Raw genomic sequence first — 14,522 nt, forward strand, 5'->3', positions numbered from 1 at the left:
GGCCGGTCCGGCCCCGCTGCCAGCTGCCCCCGTAGCGTGACCCCCGCATCCCAGGCATGGCTGAACCGCTGAATTCAGCCTGCCATCGACCTACCCTGCCATCCCACCGCGCTGCCAGGTACCCCCGACGGCACCGATCCTGGGGTACCCTCCGCTGCTCTGTCTGCCTCTGGAATCCTCGCTGCCGCTGCACCTTCTTGACTCCGCCCCCTCACTGCTGTCACTGCAGCTACTCACGCTGATCACGGCGGGTGCTACTGCCTCTTACGAGTGCCGCTGCTCCACTTACTCCGGGACTAGGCCGCACTTCCGGTGCGGCCCTCACTTCCAGCCACACCTGAGATTTCCCCACTGTGCGATGCCGACTCGCGCCGGCAGAGCAGCCGTTTGGATTCCTGCTGGCAGGGGGACCGGGCGGGATTGCCGCACCATGACCCCCAGCCTCCGCAGGGTCCCCGGAGGGGCTCCGCGGTCTGCGCCTGCCGTGCGGCACATTGTCGGGGGATAATCTTTCAGGAGGCCTTGTCCTCCTCGTCCTGCTGCCATGGCTCCCGCTGCCGCCCAGCAGCGCGGTCAACTGCTCCTCCAACCAGCCACCTCTCCTGGACCGCGCCACCCTCCTCAGCTGGTCGACGAGGCTATCTACCGTGGCCATGGTGAGTTAATTGTGACAGGTCTTCTCACCTCAACTGCCATTGAGGTAATGGTCCGTTTCCACACTTTCTGCCCCAGCCCCCGCCCCTTCAACCTACTAATCCACCCCCCCTACTTTTACCACCCAATCCCTGTACCACTCTTTGTTTCCCTTTGAATGGACTCCCCTCCCCTTGGCAACGCAGTCATGGGGGGCTTCCATCCATCTGCGCCCATTACAACCCCCCCCCCCCTGCTTTCAGTTGTTCAGTTTTGTGGGAAAAAAAGCAGATCACTGACATGGCACAAAACTAAAGTAATTTAGTAACAAAAAATGTGGTAGTCAGTAAATGTTACTTTTTTAACCAAGCATAGGGGAAAAATTATGGAATCACTCAATTCTGAGCAAAGAATTATGGAATCACTCTGTAAATTTTCATACCCAAAAATAACACCTGCATCAAATTAGATCTGCTCGTTAGTCTGCATCCGAAAAGGAGTGATCATCACTCCTTGGAGCGCTGTTGTACAAGGGGACTGACATGAATCATGGCTCCAACACGAGAGATGTCAATTGAAACAAAGGAGAGGATTATCAAACTCTTGAAAGAGGGTAAATCATCATATAATGTTGCAAAAGATGTTGGTTGTTCACAGTCAGCTGTGTCTAAAATCTGTATCAAATACAAACAACATGGGAAGGTTGTTAAAGGCAAACATACTGGTTAAACCAAGGAAGACATCAAAGCGTCAAGACCGGAAACTTAAAGCAATATGTCTCCAAAGCAGGAAATGCACAACACAACAAATGAGGAACAAGTGGGTGGAAACTGGAGTCAACGTCTGTGACCGAACTGTAAGAAACCGCCTAAAGGAAATGGGATTTACATACAGAAAAGCTAAACGAAAGCCATCTTTAACACCTAAACAGAAAAAAACAAGGTTATAATGGGCTAAGGAAAAGCAATCGTGGACTGTGGATGACTGGATGAAAGTCATATTCAGTGATGAATCACGAATCTGCATTGGGCAAGGTGATGATGCTGGAACTTTTGTTTGGTGCCATTCCAATGAGATTTATAAAGATGACTGCTTGATGAGAACATGCAAATTTTCACAGTCATTGATGATATGTAGCTGCATGTCAGGTAAAGGCACTGGGGAGATGGTTGTCATTACATCTTCAATAAATGCAGTTGATGAAGTGAATGTTGATGAAGTTTATGTTGATATTTTGGACACTTTTCTTATCCCATCAATTGAAAGGATGTTTGGGGATGATGAAATCATTTTTCAAGATGATAATGCATCCTGCCATGGAGCAAAAACTGTGAAAACATTCCTTGAAAAAAGACACATAAGGTCAATGTCATGGCCTGCAAATAGTCCGGATCTCAATCTAATTGACAATCTTTAGTGAAAGTTGAAGAAAATGGTCCATGACAAGGCTCCAACCTGCAAAGCTGATCTGGCAACAGCAATCAGAAAAAGTTGGAGCCAGATTGATGAAGAGTACTGTTTGACATTGATGAAGAGTACTGTTATAAAAGCCAGAGGTGGTGCAACAAAATACTAGTGATGTATTGGAGTGTTTTTTTTTGTTTGTTTTTCATGATTCCATAATTTTATCCTCAGAACTGAGTGATTCCATAATTTCTCCCTTATGCTTGGTTAAAAAAAGTAACCATTACGGACTACCACATTTTTTGTTCTTGATTTCTTTTAGTGTTTCTTAAAGCCAGAAAGTTGCCATTTGAAATGACATTAGTTTTGTGCCATGTCTGTGATCTGCTTTTTTTCTGCAAAATTAAACAACTGAATGACTGAATGAACTTCCTCCAAGGCCTGTGATTCCATAATTTTTGCCAGGGGTTGTATAAGATGGCCGCCAGTCAAGTCCTTCAGGGGAGATATGTTTAATCGCGGCTATTAGCTGTGGTGGTGTGAGCTCGGAAGCATGCACCAGCACATATAGTGCTGAGAGAGTTATCAGGCCATTACAGTCTCTCATTCAGTGTCTGCGGCTGGAGGTGTGGAGACCTCCAGTGTGTGTTGCTAAAGACACAGACCTAAGCAGGCGGATCCGCAGCACTATATGGACTACTTATTTTCAGTTTGTTTTCACTTTGTGCCAGAAAAAGGCTGTGTTTTTTTTTTTGCCATCTGGAGCAGTTTATGAACGTTGAATAAACTTGCCTGGACTTTTTAGCAATTTCCTGTGCCTACCTCAACCGCAGCTGTGTGAGTATAAACCTCTACAGTAATCATAGTCAATTTTTGAAAGTTTATTAACTTTCTTAAATTTTGAGATAATCGTGGAAAGCAAATTTGTTATATTGGCAACAATCTTTCTGAACAAGTAAAAATAAATATATTTTAGGATTAGCTGTTTTTTTTTTTTTTTACTGGAAATAAGATATTGCAATTATTAGAGAGAACAACAGAAGAAACAAGACTCTGTTACCACAGCAACATAATAGAAATGTAGCAACGCATGATGAATGTGCCCTGCAAAAAAGCCTTTCATTCTTTCAACTTGTTAAACATTGACTTACTGTATAATTAGGTAAGAAAAAATGGAAAGCCCTAGTCTTTAGAATGAGCAGTTAAACGTTAAAATTTTCATCTTCAAAAGAAAAATCAAATATACTGGGTTGACGCTAATAAATGCTAATTTGTTTGACGTATCCGCAACTATTTCAGAGTTATTGTATATTGCTCGTTATCCTGTTTTATTTCTGTTGCAGTTGCGATGACACTAAAAGCAATCTACATATTGAGCTAAAATTGCAATATTTTTTCAAGCAGACAATTTTAATGAAAGCTTATTTGATTTGATCACACAGTTTTGCTAGTGTCAGATTAACAATAAGAAATAAAGTCAGTAATTTATCACAGAACTCTAGCAGCCAATTCACGTCCGTGAAGTAAAAAGTGATGACATCCCTCTGCCAATTTTCCTCTGTAATTTTTGAAGCAATAGCAGAGCCTCCGTGTTGGCTGTTATATGCAATTCCATCTGAAAATTAAATATTTCCTTGAATTAATTGCTTGTAGGAAATCCTAGCTTAGCTAAAGGGGATTGCAAAAGAAATCCAGTCTCATGTGAAAAAAACATATACCCAAACTGCCATATTATAAATATTGTAGCAGAACTTTAAATTAGATGATTTATTTATGGTAGATTCATTTTATTTCATGGATATTTAAACTGCACAAATATAACATAGATGGCCTACACCCACATAAGGAAGCTTCAGCCTGTAATAAGATCAATAATTCTAAATATTTACTTGCACAGCATGACAGTCACACTTCATCCTTTTGTATCTCAGACACTGTGTATAACTGTCCCCTATCTGTGAAGACTCTTTTACTCCATTATCTCTCATGGTACATCATCTAATCCTATTGCAGCTGTAGTTTAGTGCCTGTTGCAAGATATGCAGGTCTTTCATTCTCCATTTACCAGTAAAGGTACCTTCACACTCAGAGACGCTGCAGCGATACCGACAACGATGTCGATCGCTGCAGCGTCGCTGTTTGGTCGCTGGAGAGCTGTCACACAGACAGCTCCCCAGCGACCAACGATCCCGAAGTCCCCGGGTAACCAGGGTAAACATCGGGTTACTAAGCGCAGGGCCGTGCTTAGTAACCCGATGTTTACCCTGGTTACCAGCGTAAAAGTAAAAAAAACAAACACTACATACTTACCTACCGCTGTCTGTCCCCGGCACTCTGCTTCTCTGCACTCCTCCTGCACTGGCTGTGAGCACAGCGGCCGGAAAGCAGAGCGGTGACGTCACCGCTCTTCTTTCCGGCTGACCGACGCTCACAGCCAGTGCAGGAGGAGTGCAGAGAAGCAGAGCGCCGGGGACAGACAGCGGTAGGTAAGTATGTAGTGTTTGTTTTTTTTACTTTTACGCTGGTAACCAGGGTAAACATCGGGTTACTAAGCGCGGCCCTGCGCTTAGTAACCCGATGTTTACCCTGGTTACCAGTGAAGACATCGCTGGATCGGTGTCACACACGCCGATCCAGCGATGTCTGCAGGGAGTCCAGCAACGAAACAAAGTTCTGGACTTTCCTCAGCGACCAACGATCTCCCAGCAGGGGCCTGATCGTTGGTCGCTGTCACACATAACGATTTCCTTAACGATATCATTGCTACGTCACAAATAGCAACGATATCGTTAACGATATCGTTATGTGTGAAGGTACCTTTACAGATTTCTTCACTCTTTGATCATATGGAAGAGTGCATGTTGCATCATAAAGAGACATATAGCTCATTCATTGTACATAAAGTACAAGATGACATACTGAATATTGCAGAATCCTTCTATAAGTCATTAGCATAGTGTGGCCCTTTTCAGGGTCATTGCTTTTATGAGTTGACAGCTCTACATCGTGTGCATAATTATTAGGCAAGGGACCAAATCCTCATTTTTTGCAGACTTACCAGCTCCAAGTTGTCAAAACTTAAATGCTTATTGGTTTGAACAAGATCAAGTGATGCGTATTTGTGTAATGAGGGAAGGTGAAACAAAGATATCAACACCCTTTATAAAGAATTATAAAGCAGCTTGTTTTTCTCAGGCAAAAATGGGCCCAAAAAGAGATTTAAAGAGATTTAACCCCTTAGTGACAGAGCCAATTTGGTACTTAATGACCGAGCCAATTTTTACAATTCTGACCACTGTCACTTTATGAGGTTATAACTCTGGAACGCTTTAACGGATCCCGCTGATTCTGAGATTGTTTTTTCGTGACATACTGTACTTCATGTTAGTGGTAACATTTCTTCAATTTTACTTGCGATTATTTATGAAAAAAACGGAAATATGGCGAAAATTTTTAAAATTTAGCAATTTTCAAACTTTGTATTTTTATGCCCTTAAATCAGAGAGAAAAATAGTTAATAAATAACAATTGCCATATTTCTACTTTACATCAGCACAGTTTTGGAAACAAGATTTTTTTTTGTTAGGGAGTTATAAGGGTTAAAAGTTGACCAGCAATTTCTCATTTTTACAACACCATTTTTTTTAGGGACCACATCACATTTGAAGTCATTTTGAGGAGTCTATATGATAGAAAGTAATGAAGTGTGACACCATTCTAAAAACTGCACCCCTCAAGGTTCTCAAAACCACATTCAAAAAGTTTATTAACCCTTTACGTGCTTCACAGGAACTGAAAAAATGTGGAAGGAAAAAATGAACATTTAACTTTTTTTTGCAAACATCTTAATTCAGAACCATTTTTTTTTATTTTCACATGTGTAAAAACAGAAATGTAACAATAAATTTTGTTATGCAATTTCTCCTGAATACGCCAATACCCCATATGTGGGGATAAAACACTGTTTGGGCGCACCGCTGAGCTTGGAAGTGAAGGAGCGCCGTTTGACTTTTTCAATGCAGAATTGGCTGGAATTGAGATCGGATGCCATGTCACGTTTAAAGAGCCCCTGATGTACCTAAACAGTGGAAACCCCCCACAAGTGACACCATTTTGGAAACTAGACCCCTTAAGGAACTTTTCTAGATGTGTGGTGAGCACTTTGAACCCCCAAGTGCTTCACGGAAGTTTATAACGTAGAGCCGTGAAAATAAAAAATCGCTTTTGTTTACACAAAAATGATTTTTTCACCCACAAAATCTTATTTTCACAAGGGTAACAGGAGAAATTAGACCACAAAAGTTGTTGTGCGATTTCTCCTGAATACATCGATACCCCACATGTGAGGATAAACCACTGTTTGGGCGCACAGCAGAGCTTGGAAGGGAAGGAGTGCCGTTTTACTTTTTCAATGTAGAATTGTCTGGAATTGAGATCGGACGCCATGTTGCGTTTGCAGAGCCCCTGGTGTGCCTAAACAGTGGAAACCCCACACAAGTGACACCATTTTAGAAACTAGACCCCTTAAGGAACTTATCTAGATGTGTGGTGAGCACTTTGAACCCCCATGTGCTTCACAGAAGTTTATAACGTAGAGCCGTGAAAATAAAAAATCGCATTTTTTCTACAAAAATGATATTTGCCCCCAAATTTTTATTTTCACAAGGGTAACAGGAGAAATTAGACCACAATAGTTGTTGTGCAATTTCTCCTGAGTACATCGATACCCAATATGTGGGGGTAAACCACTGTTTGGGCGCACCGCAGAGCTTGGAAGAGAAGGAGTGCCGTTTTACTTTTTCAATGTAAAATTGGCTGGAATTGAGATTGGACACCATGTCGCGTTTGGAGAGCCCCTGATGTGCCTAAACAGGGGAAACCCCCCACAAGTGACACCATTTTGGAAACTAGACCCCTTAAGGAACATATCTAGATGTGTGGTGAGCACTTTGAACCCCCATGTGCTTCACAGACGTTTATAACGTAGAGCCGTGAAAAAAAAAATCGCATTTTTTCTACAAAAATGATCTTTTTGACCCCAAATTTTTATTTTCACAAGGGTATCAGGAGAAATTAGACCACAAAAGTTATTGTGTGATTTCTCCTGAGTACGTTGATACCCAATATGTGGGGGTAAACCACTGTTTGGGCGCACCGCAGAGCTTGGAAGAGAAGGAGTGCCGTTTTACTTTTTCAATGTAAAATTGTCTGGAATTGAGATTGGACGCCAAGTCGCATTTGGAGAGCCCCTGATGTGCCTAAACAGTAGAAATCCCCCACAAGTGACCCCATTTTGGAAACTAGACCCCCCATGGAACTTATCTAGATGTGTGGTAAGAACTTTGAATGCCCAAGTGCTTCACAGAAGTTTAGAATGCAGAGTCAAGAAAATAAAAAATATTTTTTTTTCCACAAAAAAGATTTTTTAGCCCCCAAGTTTTTATTTTCACAAGGGTAACAAGAGAAATTGGACCCCAAAAGTTGTTGTCCAATTTGTCCCGAGTATGCTGGTACCCCATATGTGGGGGTAAACCACTGTTTCGGCGCACGGCAGAGCTCGGAAGGAAGGAGCGCCGTTTTGGAATGCAGACTTTGATAGAATGGTCTGCGGGCGTTATGTTGCGTTTGCAGAGCCCCTGATGTACCTAACCAGTAGAAACCCTCCACAAGTGACCCCATTTTGGAAACTAGACCCCCCAAGGAACTTATCTAGATGTGTGGTGAGAACTTTGAATGCCCAAGTGCTTCACAGAAGTTTAGAATGCAGAGTCGTGAAAATAAAAAATATTTTTTTTTCCACAAAAAAATATTGTAGCCCCCAAGTTTTTATTTTCACAAGGGTAACAGGAGAAATTGGACTGCAATAGTTGTTGTCCAATTTATCCCGAGTACGCTGATGCGCCATATGTGGGGGTAAACCACTGTTTGGGCGCACGGCAGAGCTCGGAAAGGAAGGAGCGCCGTTTTGGAATGCAGACTTTGATAGAATGGCCTGTGGGCGTTATGTGGCGATTGCAGAGCCCTTGATGTACCTAAACAGTAGTAACCCCCCACAAGTGACCCCATTTTGGAAACTAGACCCCCCAAGGAACTTATCTAGATGTGTGGTGAGAACTTTGAATGCCCAAGTGCTTCACAGAAGTTTAGAATGAAGAGTCGTGAAAATAAAAAATATTTTTTTTTCCACAAAAAAGATATTGTAGCCCCCAAGTTTTTATTTTCACAAGGGTAACAGGAGAAATTGGACCACTAAAGTTGTTGTTCAATTTATCCTGAGTGCGCTGATGCCCCATATGTGGGGGTAAACCACTGTTTGGGCGCACGGCAGAGCTCGGAAGGGAAGGAGCGCCGTTTTGGAATGCAGACTTAGATAGAATGGCCTGTGGGCGTTATGTTGCGTTTGCAGAGCCCCTGATGTACCTAAACAGTAGTAACCCCCCACAAGTGACCCCGTTTTGGAAACTAGACCCCCCAAGGAACTTATCTAGATGTGTGGTGAGAACTTTGAATGCCCAAGTGCTTCACAGAAGTTTATAATGCAGAGTCATAAAAATAAAAAAAAATTTTTTTTCCACAAAAAAGATTTTGTAGCCCCCAAGTTTTTATTTTCACAAGGGTAACAGGAGAAATTGAACCCCAGAAGTTGTTGTCCAATTTATCCCGAGGACGCTGATGCCCCATATGTGGGGGTAACCCACTGTTTGAGCGCAGGGCAGAGCTCAGAAGGGAGGGAGCACCATTTGACTTTTTGAGCGCAAAATTGGCTGTCGTGTTTAGAGACCCCCTGATGTACCTACACAGTGGAAACCTCCCAATTCTAGCTCCAACCCTAACCCCAACACACCCCTAACCCTAATCCCAACCCGATCCATAATTCTAATCACTAACCCTAACGATAATCACAACCCTTACCCCAAAACAACCCTAATGTCAACCCTAACCATAACCCTAATCAAAACCCTAAATCCAACACACCCCTAATCCTAATCTCAACCCTAACCTCAAACCTAACCCTAATCCCAATACACCCCTAATCACAACCCTAACCTTAACCCTAATCCCAAACCTAACCCTAATCCCAAGCGTAACCCTAATGCCAACCCTAACCCTAATCCAAACCCTAACCCTAATCCCAGCTCTAACCCTAACTTTAGCCCCAACCCTAGCCCTAACTTTAGCCCCAACCCTAACCCTAGCCCTAAGGCTACTTTCACACTTGCATCGTTTGGCATCCATCGCAATCCCTCGTTTTGGACAAGAAACGGATCCTGCAAATGTACCCGCAGGATGCGTTTTTTGCCCATAGACTTGTATTGCCGACGGATTGTGACGGATGGCCACACGTCACGTCCGTCGTGCACTGGATCAGTGTTTTGGTGGACCGTCAGCACAAAAAAACGTTCTATGTAACTTTTTTTGTATGTCGCATCCGCCATTTCTGACCGCGCATGCGTGGCCGTAACTCCGCCCCCTCCTCCCCAGGACATAGATTGGGCAGCGGATGCGTTGGAAAACTACATCCGCTGCCCACGTTGTGCACAATTTTCACAACGTGTGTCGGTATGTTGAGCCGATGCATTGCGACGGCCCTGTACCGACGTAAGTGTGAAAGAAGCCTAATCCTAAATTTAGCGCCAACCCTAACCCTAAATTTAGCCCCAACCCTAACCCTAAATTTAGCCCTAACCCTAATCCTAGCCCTAACCCTAGCCCTAACCCTAGCCCTAGCCCTAACCCTAACCCTAGCCCTAACCCTAGCCCTAACCCTAGCCCTAACTCTAACCCTAGCCCTAACCCTAACCCTAACCCTAACCCTAGCCCTAACCCTAGCCCTAACCCTAGCCCTAACCCTAGCCCTAACCCTAATTTTAGCCCCAACTGCTCTTCTCCTGCTGGCCGGCAGATGGAGACAGATGGCGGGCGCACTGCGCATGCGCCCGCCATTTTCTTTTCCCCGGCGGCCAGGAGGAGCAGCAGGAGGACCCAGGGACACCGGTGAGTATGATAGGGTCCCCGAATCCCCCTATTTCTCTGTCCTCTGATGTGCAATCACATCAGAGGACAGAGAATTACACTTTGCTTTTTTTTTTTTTTTGCGGTCGCCGGTAAACAGTTAATTACCGGCGATTGCAAAACAGGGGTCGGTAAAACCGACCCCGATCATGCTCTTTGGGGTCTCGGCTACCCCTGGTAGCCGAGACCCCAAAGATTCTCCCGGGGCCGGCCGGCGGGCGCACTGCGCATGCGCCCGCCATTTTGAAGATGGCGGCGCCCATCGGGAGCCACGAGGAGCACCGGGGGAGATAGGTGAGTATCGGGGGGCGATCAGGGACCCCTTTTCTCTGTCCTCTGATGTGCGATCACATCGGAGGACAGAGAAATTAAAAAGAAATCGCGTTTTTTTTTTTTTGCGATCGCCGGTAAACGGTTAATTACCGGCGATCACAAATGCGGGGTCGGTACAAAACCCCCTGAATCATGTTCTCTGGGGTCTCGGCTACCCCCGGCAGCCGAGACCCCGGATAATATCCGACTCTGGGGGGCGCTATTTACTTTTTCCACAGCGCTGTTAATTAACGGAGCTGTGGTTTAAGTACCCTTAGCGGCCGCCGTTAAAAGGCGTATCGGCGGTCGCTAAGGGGTTAACTGACTCTGAAAAGTCATAACGTTATTAAAAGTATTACAGAGGGATGCAGCACTCTTGAAGTTGCTAAGATACTGGGATGTGATCACAGAACTCTTAAAAGTTTTCTTGCATGTAACCAACAGGGTAAAAAAAACATGTTCGCAGTGTTCCGGCGGTATAGGGAAGCATCGTGCAGGGAGGGGGTTCCCTGCGTGCTTCCCTGAGACCCCCGGAGCAATGCGATGTGATCACGTTGCTGCGAGGGTCTCTTACCTCCTCCATGCAGCAGGCCCGGATCCAAAATGGCCACGGGGTGCATCCGGGTCCTGCAGGGAGGTGGCTTCACAGTGTCTGCTCGGAGCAGGCGCCGTGAAGCCTCCAGGAGTGCATGTCAGATCGCTGATATGACACAGTGCACAGCAAAGTTTCAGATCAGCGATCTTACACTATAACATGATGCCACCCCCTGGGGCAATGTTATAGTGTAAAAAAAAATATTCACATGTGAAAAAAAAATTTAAAAAATTCCTAAGAATGAAAAAAATATATATTGTTCCTATAAATACATTTCTTTATATAAATAAAAAAACAATAAAAGTACACATATTTAGTATTGCCGCGTCCGTAATGACCCGACCTATAAAACTGTCCCACTAGTTAACCCCTTCACTGAACACCGTTAAAAAAGAGGCAAAAAACAACGCTTTATTATCATACCGCCAAACAAAAAGTGGAATAACACACAATCAAAAAGATGGATATAAATAACCATGGTACCGCTGAAAACGTCATCTTGTCCCACAAAAAACGAGCCACAATACAGCATCATCAACGAAAAAATAAAAAAGTTATAGTCCTCAGAATAAAGCGATGCAAAAATAATTATTTTTTCTATAAAATAGTTTTTATCGTATAAAAACGCCAAAACATTAAAAAATGATATAAATGAGCTATCGCTGTAATCGTACTGACCCGAAGAATAAAACTGCTTTATCCATTTCACCAAACGCGGAACGATATAAACGCCCCCCCAAAAGAAATTCATGAATAGCTGGTTTTTGGTCATTCTGCCTCACAAAAATCGGCATAAAAAGCGATCAAAAAGTCACGTGCCCGAAAATGGTACCAATAAAAACATCAACTCGTCCCGCAAAAAACAAGAACTCACATGAATCTGTGGACCCAAATATGGAAAAATTATAGCTCTCAAAATGTGGTACTAGGACTAGTGTTAGGGTTAGGACTAGGGTTAGGGTTAGGGCTAGGGTTAGGGTAAGGGCTAGGGTTGGGGCTAGGGCTAAGGCTACAGTTAAGGTTGGGGCTAAAGTTAGGGTTAGGGTTGGGGCTTAAGTTAGGGTTAGGGTTTGGATTACATTTACAGTTGGGAATAGGATTTGGGATTAGGGCTAGGGGTGTGTCAGGGTTAGGGGTGTGGTTAGGTTTACTGTTGGGATTAGGGTTAGGGCTGTGTTTGGATTAGGGTTTCAGTTATAATTGGGGGCTTCCACTGTTTAGGCACATCAGGGGCTCTCCAAACGCTACATGGCGTCCGATCTCAATCCCAGCCAATTCTGCGTTGAAAAAGTAAAACAGTGCTCCTTCCCTTCTGAGCCCTCCCATGCGCCTAATCAGGGGTTTACCCAAAAATGTGGGGTATCAGCATACTCAGGACACATTGGACAACAACTTTTGGGGTCCAATTTTTTCCTGTTACCCATGAGAAAATACAAAACTTGGGGCTAAAAACAATTTTTGTGGAAAAAAAGATTTTTCATTTTCACGGCTCTTCATTATAAACTGTAGTGAAACACTAGGGGGTTCAAAGTTCTCACAACACATCTAGATAAGTTCCTTGGGGGGTCTAGTTTCCAATATGGGGTCACTTGTGGGGGGTTTCTACTGTTTAGGGACATTAGGGGTTCTGCAAACGCAATGTGACGCCTGCAGTCCAATCCATCTAAGTCTGCATTTCAAATGACGCTCCTTCCCTTCCGAGCTCTGCCATGCGCTCAAACGGTGGTTCCCCCCCACATATGGGGTATCAGCATATTCAGGACAAATTGGAAAACAACTTTTTGGGTCCAATTTCAACTGTTACCCTTGGGAAAATACAAAATTAGGGGCTAAAAAATAATTTTTGTGGGAAAAAAAATAATTTTTATTTTCACAGCTCTGCGTTATAAACTGTAGTGAAACACTTGGGGGTTCAAAGCTCTCACAACACATCTAGATGAGTTCCTTAGGGGGTCTACTTTCTAAAATGGTGTCACTTGTGGGGGGTTTCAATGTTTAGGCACATCAGTGGCTCTCTAAATGCAACATGGCGTCCCATCTCAATTCCTGTCAATTTTGCATTGAAAAGTCAAATGGCGCTCCTTCCCTTCCGAGCTCTGTCATGCACCCAAACAGTGGTTTACCCCCATATATGGGGTATCAACGTACTCAGGACAAATTGTACAACAACCTTTGGGGTCCAATGTCTTCTCTTACCCTTGGGAAAATAAAAAATTGGGGGCGACAAGATCATTTTTGTGAAAAAATATGATTTTTTATTTTTACGGCTCTGCATTATAAACTTCTGTGAAGCACTTGGTGGGTCAAAGTGCTCACCACACATCTAGATAAGTTCCTTAGGGGGTCTACTTTCCAAAATGGTGTCACTTGTTGGGGGTTTCAATGTTTAGGCACATCAGTGGCTATTGTACAACAACTTTTAGGGTCCAATTTCTTCTCTTACCCTTGGGAAAATAAAAAATGGGGGGCGACAAGATCATTTTTGTGAAAAAATATGATTTTTTATTTTTACGGCTCTGCATTATAAACTTCTGTGAAGCACTTGCGGGGTCAAAGTGCTCACCACACATCTAGATAAGTTCCTTTGGGGGTCTAATTTCCAAAATGGTGTCACTTGTGGGGGGTTTCAATGTTTAGGCACATCAGTGGCTCTCCAAACGCAACATGGCGTAACATCTCAATTCCTGTCAATTTTGCATTGAAAAGTCAAATGGCGCTCCTTCGCTTCCGAGCTCTGCCATGCACCCATTGTGCTGATGTAAAGTAGACATGTGGGAAATGTTACTTATTAAGTATTTTGTGTGACATATCTCTGTGATTTAACTGCATAAAAATTCAAAGTTGAAAAATTGCAAAATTTTCTAAATTTTCACCAAATTTCCATTTTTTTCACAAATAATCGCAGGTAATATCAAAGAAATTTTACAACTATCATGAAGTAAAATATGTCACGAGAAAACAGTGTTAGAATCACTGGGATCCGTTGAAGCATTCCAGAGTTGTAACCTCATAAATGGACAGTGGTCAGAATTGTAAAAATTGGCCTGGTCATTAACGTGCAAACCACCCTTGGGGGTAAAGGGGTTAAACAAGACATATCACCTGGGCCAAGAATTTTATGACGACATATTTTTCGAAGGTTTTATGACTGATAAGATGGGAGTGATTTTTGATGAAGCAGATTAATGGGCCCGTGGCTAGATCTGTAACAGGCACAGATGTCAAGCTCATCTCAGACACATGCAAGGTGGAGATGGGGTACTGCTATAGGCTGCCATGATTTAAGATGAGTTAGTTGGACGTTTTGGGATTCAAGTTCATCTTAAAATCAACTTACAAACCTACTGCCAGTTTTAGAAAGCAATTTCCTAGGGCAGTGGTGCAGGAAAAAGTCTTCATCTTTCAAGAAAAGCGTGAATTTTATGCAGGACAATACTCGATTGCATACATCAAGGAACTAAACTGCTGGGCTGGCTAGTAAAGGCCTTAAAGATTAAAGAATAATGACATGGATCCTTCCTTACCTGACTTTAGACCTATTGAGAACGTGTTTGCCATTCTTAAA

The sequence above is a fragment of the Ranitomeya imitator genome, chromosome 4 (genome assembly GCF_032444005.1).
Source record: "Ranitomeya imitator isolate aRanImi1 chromosome 4, aRanImi1.pri, whole genome shotgun sequence".
Taxonomy (NCBI): domain Eukaryota; kingdom Metazoa; phylum Chordata; class Amphibia; order Anura; family Dendrobatidae; genus Ranitomeya; species Ranitomeya imitator.